The sequence below is a fragment of the Caretta caretta genome, chromosome 15, assembly GCF_965140235.1.
Source record: "Caretta caretta isolate rCarCar2 chromosome 15, rCarCar1.hap1, whole genome shotgun sequence".
Taxonomy (NCBI): Eukaryota; Metazoa; Chordata; order Testudines; family Cheloniidae; genus Caretta; species Caretta caretta.
In genome coordinates this window covers 10,791,410-10,797,217 of record NC_134220.1, presented here as the reverse complement: position 1 = coordinate 10,797,217, position 5,808 = coordinate 10,791,410, and the positions used below count along the sequence as shown (strand labels likewise).

The window sequence follows — 5,808 nt, the reverse complement described above, 5'->3', positions numbered from 1 at the left end:
ATTTAATAATTTACATTAGGGTCTTTTTTTTTTTTTATTATAGTCCTAAACTCTTTTGCTTGCCTCAGCACTTATCAATACAATTAGCTAATTAGCATACAATATCCCAGAATGCTTCAGTATCTCTTTAAATTGGTAATAAAATTAGGGAAAGTCAAAGTCTGTGTAAATATCTTATTGTATAATTATAACAGAGTTAGGTTTACATTGAGCTGAAGGAAGAAAGTTTTCAGGGCATTTTGAGGTCTAGTGAAAACTCCCTTTAACCTGAAGAGTGATCAGATTTTAGTGGTTTGTAAGATTGGGGAGTTTTCTTTAGCTTTGCGCAGTGGCAGTATCATAGCCAATGAGGTTAATCCGAGGCGTGATTATTGCTAGTTGAAAACTTTTCCCAATACCCCGCCATGGCGACTTGAAATATAGTCGGCATTGGCAATTTTTGACAGTCTCAAGTGAGACTGATATTGTGGTTGTAAAGTCAGACTTCGTTTTTGTTTATTGTTGGCCTTATTAATCGCTTTTTAATTGTATCTGGGTTTTGAGTACAGCTAGTGGTCAGTGGCGTGTTGTTTTAACTGACAAGCTTGGAGTGGCTTTTTCTTGTTTTTTTCTGTCGCTCCCGTTGGGGTAAAGCACGGCAGGTTACCGGGGCGGGCTCCTGAATAGCCGTGTGTACGGACTGGGCTGTTTGTTCAACGAGGAACTGTCTCTCGAGAATTCAGTTTTTGGCCCCTCTCGCAGGTACACCGGGCTCCTAAGGAGCCCTGCCGTCAGTGGGGTTAAGGGACAGTTTCCCAGTGCAGGACCCCCAGGGCACTGCGGCGGAGGCTGCGAGCTCCGGGTGTGAACGTCAACCCGAGGTGCTCGCCGCGGAGCGGGGGATATGACTCCGAGTCCTCGGGTCTTCCGCCGCGCCGCAGTGGAGCAAAGCTACCACTTGGGACGCTCCCCGCGCAGAAGGGTTGAGAGACCCCGGGTAACGGATCGGGGGGCGCCCCTCAGCGGCTTGTCCCGCTTCCCGGGTAACGGATCGGGGGGCGCCCCTCAGCGGCTTGTCCCGCTTCCCGGGTAACGGATCGGGGGGCGCCCCTCAGCGGCTTGTCCCGCGTCCCGGGTAACGGATCGGGGGGCGCCCCTCAGCGGCTTGTCCTGCGTCTCGGGTAACGGATCGGGGGTCGCCCCTCAGCGGCTTGTCCCGCGCCCCGGGGAGCGGATCGCGGGTCGCCCCTCAGCGGCTTGTCCCGCGCCCCGGGGAGCGGATCGCGGGGCGCCCCTCAGCGGCTTGTCCCGCGCCCCGGGGAGCGGATCGCGGGTCGCCCCTCAGCGGCTTGTCCCGCGCCCCGGGGAGCGGATCGCGGGGCGCCCCTCAGCGGCTTGTCCCGCGCCCCGGGGAGCGGATCGCGGGGCGCCCCTCAGCGGCTTGTCCCGCGTCCCGGGTAACGGATCGGGGGGCGCCCCTCAGCGGCTTGTCCCCCGCCCCGGGTAACGGATCGGGGGGCGCCCCTCAGCGGCTTGTCCCGGGCCCCGGGGAGCGGATCGCGGGGCGCCCCTCAGCGGCTTGTCCTCCGCCCCGGGGAGCGGATCGCGGTGCGTCTCTCAGCGGCTTGTCCTCCGCCCCGGGGAGCGGATCGCGGTGCGTCTCTCAGCGGCTTGTCCCGCGCCCCGGGGAGCGGACGGGGGGCGCCCCTCAGCGGCTTGTCTCCCAGTCGGACGGAAGAGAGGCCGTTCCCTCAGACTCGCACAAGCGCGCCGCCCTTGTCCCAGCTCCGCTGTCCCGCGGGCTGACAAGCCAGGAAGCGCCTGCTCCCAGTTCCCGACCACCGCCATTTTCTCCGCCCCACCCCCATTCTCTGGTGCCTCCCTCACTCGTTTCCCGCCTTCCACCTCCTCTAAAGCTGCTTCGGCTGCTGAATCCGCCTCAGGCAGGCTCCGGCCTGGCGACGTCAATATCTAATTTGCATAGCAACTCCCAGAGATCTCTGCGGCGATCTGATGGTTTTGAGTGACATGAAGGCGCTGAACCCCTCAACCCTGCTGGATTTGGCTGGCACTCCTGGGTGTCAGAGGCGGTGTTCCTCAGGGCGGCTCGTACCCGACTTGCCGCCCCGTTATACCAGCGTTCTCCCTAACTGTGGAGACCATGGCCCGTCGAGGGGCTGCGACGGCGGCGAGCTTATCGTTAGCTTTGCGCAGTGGCAGTATCGTAGCCAATGAGGTTAATCCGAGGCGCGATTATTGCTAATTGAAAACTTTTCCCAATACCCCGCCATGACGACTTGAAATATAGTCGGCATTGGCAATTTTTGACAGTCTCTACGGAGACTGAGTAATGTTGGTTAATAATAGATTCAAACGGGCTTTAAGTATTCATGTTTCTTTAAGCAATTTTTGTTTATTGGTGGTTTTTATACTTGTTCGAGGCTAGTCTGTTTTGTAATCGGGATAGAAGCACGTATATAATTGTTTGTCTACTCTACTGCTTGTGCTAGTTTTATGTTTGTTTATTGCTTTTTTAATGGCTTAATAAGTCATTTTTATGGCCTTTTCTGCTACCTCTGTTTGTATAAAATCTGGTAATTTATCAAGTACATAGAAGTTTATTGCATCTATGTGTGATAGAGATGTATGCTTTTATTCCCTTTATTTTTTGCCACAGTCTGTTCCTGCTAATAAAATATTTTAATAAGCTGAGAGCAACTCTAACATTAATTTTAAATAAGTCTCATTTTGTATTTCCACAGCTATTGAAAGGTGAATGTGCCTGAAAATTAAAGGAGAGAAAGCAAAAAAATACTAGAGAAACCTCTTCAGCAAAGGAAAGACATTATATATGAAATAAGGAGGAGCCCAGTTGCACCTTAAAGACTAACCTATATTCGTTTCAGAGTAGCAGCCCTGTTAGTCTGTATCTGCAAACAGAAAAGGAGTACTTGTGGGACCTTAGAGACTAACATTTATTTGAGCATAAGCTTTCCTGAGCTACAGCTGTACTCCTTTTCTTTTAACATATGTTGAAGGCCAATTTAGTCAGGGTGGATGTAGTCCACTCCCAATAGTTGATGAGGAGCTGTCAATACCAAGAGAGGGAACATTGCTTTTACAGTGAGCCAGCCTAGGGGGGTGCTAGGGGACAAGAGCTGAGGAAGCGTTGTTCTAAATCAACCATAAAAATGTTGGCATACTGTGGGGCCATGCGGGTACCCATCGCAGTGCTGCTGACTTGAAGGTATAGGTTGTCCCCAAATCTGAAATGGTTGTGGGTGAGGACAAAGTCACAAAGCTCAGGAACAAACCTACACAGACACACCCCTAGAGCCTGGACCAGAGGTATTCTATCTGCTACCCAAGATCCATAATCCTGGAAATCCATCCCATCATCTCAAGCATTGGCACTCCTACAGCAGGATTACCTGGCTATTTGGACTCTCTCCTCAGACCCTATGCTGCTAGCACTCCTAGCTATCTTTGAGACATCACTGACTTCCTGAGGAAACTACAATGCATTAGCAATCTTCCTGAAAACACCATCCTGGCCACCATGGATGTAGAAGCTCCTTACACCAATATTCCACATGAAGATGGACTACAAGCTGTCAAGAATAGTATCCCTGATGTAGCCACAGCACACCTGGTGGCTGAGCTTTGTGACTTTGTCCTCACCCACAACCATTTCAGATTTCCCTCTCTTGGTATTGACACCTCCTCATCAATTATTGGGAGTGGACTACATCCACCCTGACTAAATTGGCCTTCAACATTGGTTCTCCACTTGTAACTCCCTTCTCTTCATGTGCCAAAATATATTTATGGTTGTATCTGTAATTTTCACTCCATGCATCTGAAGAAGTGGGCTTTTTACCCATGAAAGCTTATACCCAAATAAATCTGTTTGTTTTTAAGGTGCCACCGGACTCCACGTTGTTTTTGTGGATACAGACTAACACGGTGACCCCTCTGATACTATATATTAAATAAAACCAGTCAGAGGCTAATACCGCCAGCAGGGAGAAGGCTGGGATTTCCTTCCACAGAGGACTGAGAATGAAGAGTTGGGGGTGACACACAAGACCCTTCTGGAGAGTTCAGAGGTATTTCAATAGCTTCTAGAGACTGCTTTGAATATACCCATACTACATCACATGATGTCAAGCAATGTATTAGAATTTACTCACTTATAAAAGTGATCTTAGACTTTTACCATGAAGAAACCATAGCCTTTTATCTTGGAAAAAGCACCTGCTGATTACTGGTTAGCTGATCCTAATGGGCTAAATTCTGTGTTGTGGCTGCCCTTGTCTTTAATGCATAGATATATTATGTGGACAGTACCCATCTCACACCTTTCACATCATGATAGATCATCAGGTACTTACATCACATCACAGCCTTAGTTGCCATGGGTTGAATCCCTGTATTGAAGAGGGCATCTGCAATCCTTCATTTTGTGCAAATTTAGTGCAGCTTTTGAGTGGTTGACTCATTGCCTATCTGACTCCCCTATCTCAAAGCTCAATGAACAAATGTATTCCCTATTTGCATGGCTAGGGATCCAGAGCATTGGAGAGAAACAGATGGATGATCTAAGTGGTTTGAGTAGAGAAGGGGGAGCCTGGAGCCTCTGACTGCCAGATATGGGGATTGAATGACAGGGGATGGATCACTTAATAAATTGCCCTGTTAGTAGGGCGAAGGTGGGGTAAGGAAGCCTACCTCTGTACTGTACTTGCTCTATTAAAAAAACAATGACTTTATTTTCCAGTGTTGCCCATTTGGCATCTTTCACCAGAAATGCAGTCATTTTCTTTAAGGATATGGCTTCACTACATAGTTAACTCAAGTTACTCCTCTTGAGCTACAAAATCCTTCATGTCTGCCTCGAGCCAGATAGCAACACACTGGGAATGTGTTCTCTGGCTTGCCATTCTAGTCAGACAAAGTTTGGTACCAGAGCTGGAGAACTGCATCTGTTAGCACTAGATACCACACATGAATGTGGGGACTGAATGCCAAACTGGCACATGTGAAGTGGGAAGTGATGTCTGTTCCTGAAGCAGAGAAGAAGTAGATGACAAGAATATTCAGCTGAGGAGGCATTGTGGAAAGGCATTGGAGGACTAATAGAACCCATATTAAGTTAATGTGGGCCTACACTAACAATTGGTCATGCTAGCAGCTGATATCTTATGCTCACTCAAGTTTTAGCCTCTTCCAGTTAATTAAGGTTAAAAGCACCAAGGCACTCAAGTGAGGCAGTTTTGTGTATGGGTGGGACTTGAATTAAGGGGACCACTTGAGTCTATAACTTGAGCTAACTTGCCGTGAAGACAAGTCCCTTAGAGGTTTGATTTAAAAGCTGTTTTACTGGAAAATCATATCACCAGTGGTGATGGCCTTGCCAGTTCTACTTCACCAGGCATTTCACACAGAGCTCAATTCAGCAGCTAGAGCAAAGTCTGTTTCCTAAGGGCCCAATTCTGAGAGGTATTGAGGCCCATTAATTTCAATGGCAGTTGCAAGCAATCAATAACATCCAGGATCCGGCCAATTCTGCATTTGCCTTTCATGTCTTGACACATACTTGTTCAGAAGCAATGAGTCCTTCTTCTACAATGGCCCTGGACTGTTGGTTTAATGTTGTGCTTATTTACACTCTGAGATTTTAACAGGATGGCACTGGATGTAAATCAGCTCAGAATTGGCCTTTGAAGCTAGTCCCTGGTGTTGCCTTCTTCTTGCCTATAACCTATCTGAATCTCTAAATCCATGCTGTAGTCTTTCCAGCACACATAACCTAATTCTCCATTAGGT

General features: G+C 48.6%; 2 non-coding genes across 2 annotated transcripts; both read left to right on the top strand.

Annotated features, from left to right (window-relative positions):
• The first annotated feature begins 317 nt into the window (after nt 1-317).
• On the top strand, nt 318-458 carry LOC125623250 (U4 spliceosomal RNA). The gene has a single exon (XR_007352934.2). It is a non-coding gene; the product is annotated as a U4 spliceosomal RNA (small nuclear RNA).
• Nucleotides 459-2,181: 1,723 nt separating this feature from the next.
• LOC125623249 (U4 spliceosomal RNA) lies at nt 2,182-2,322 on the top strand. Its single transcript, XR_007352933.1, has one exon. It is a non-coding gene; the product is annotated as a U4 spliceosomal RNA (small nuclear RNA).
• The last annotated feature ends 3,486 nt before the right edge of the window (nt 2,323-5,808 follow it).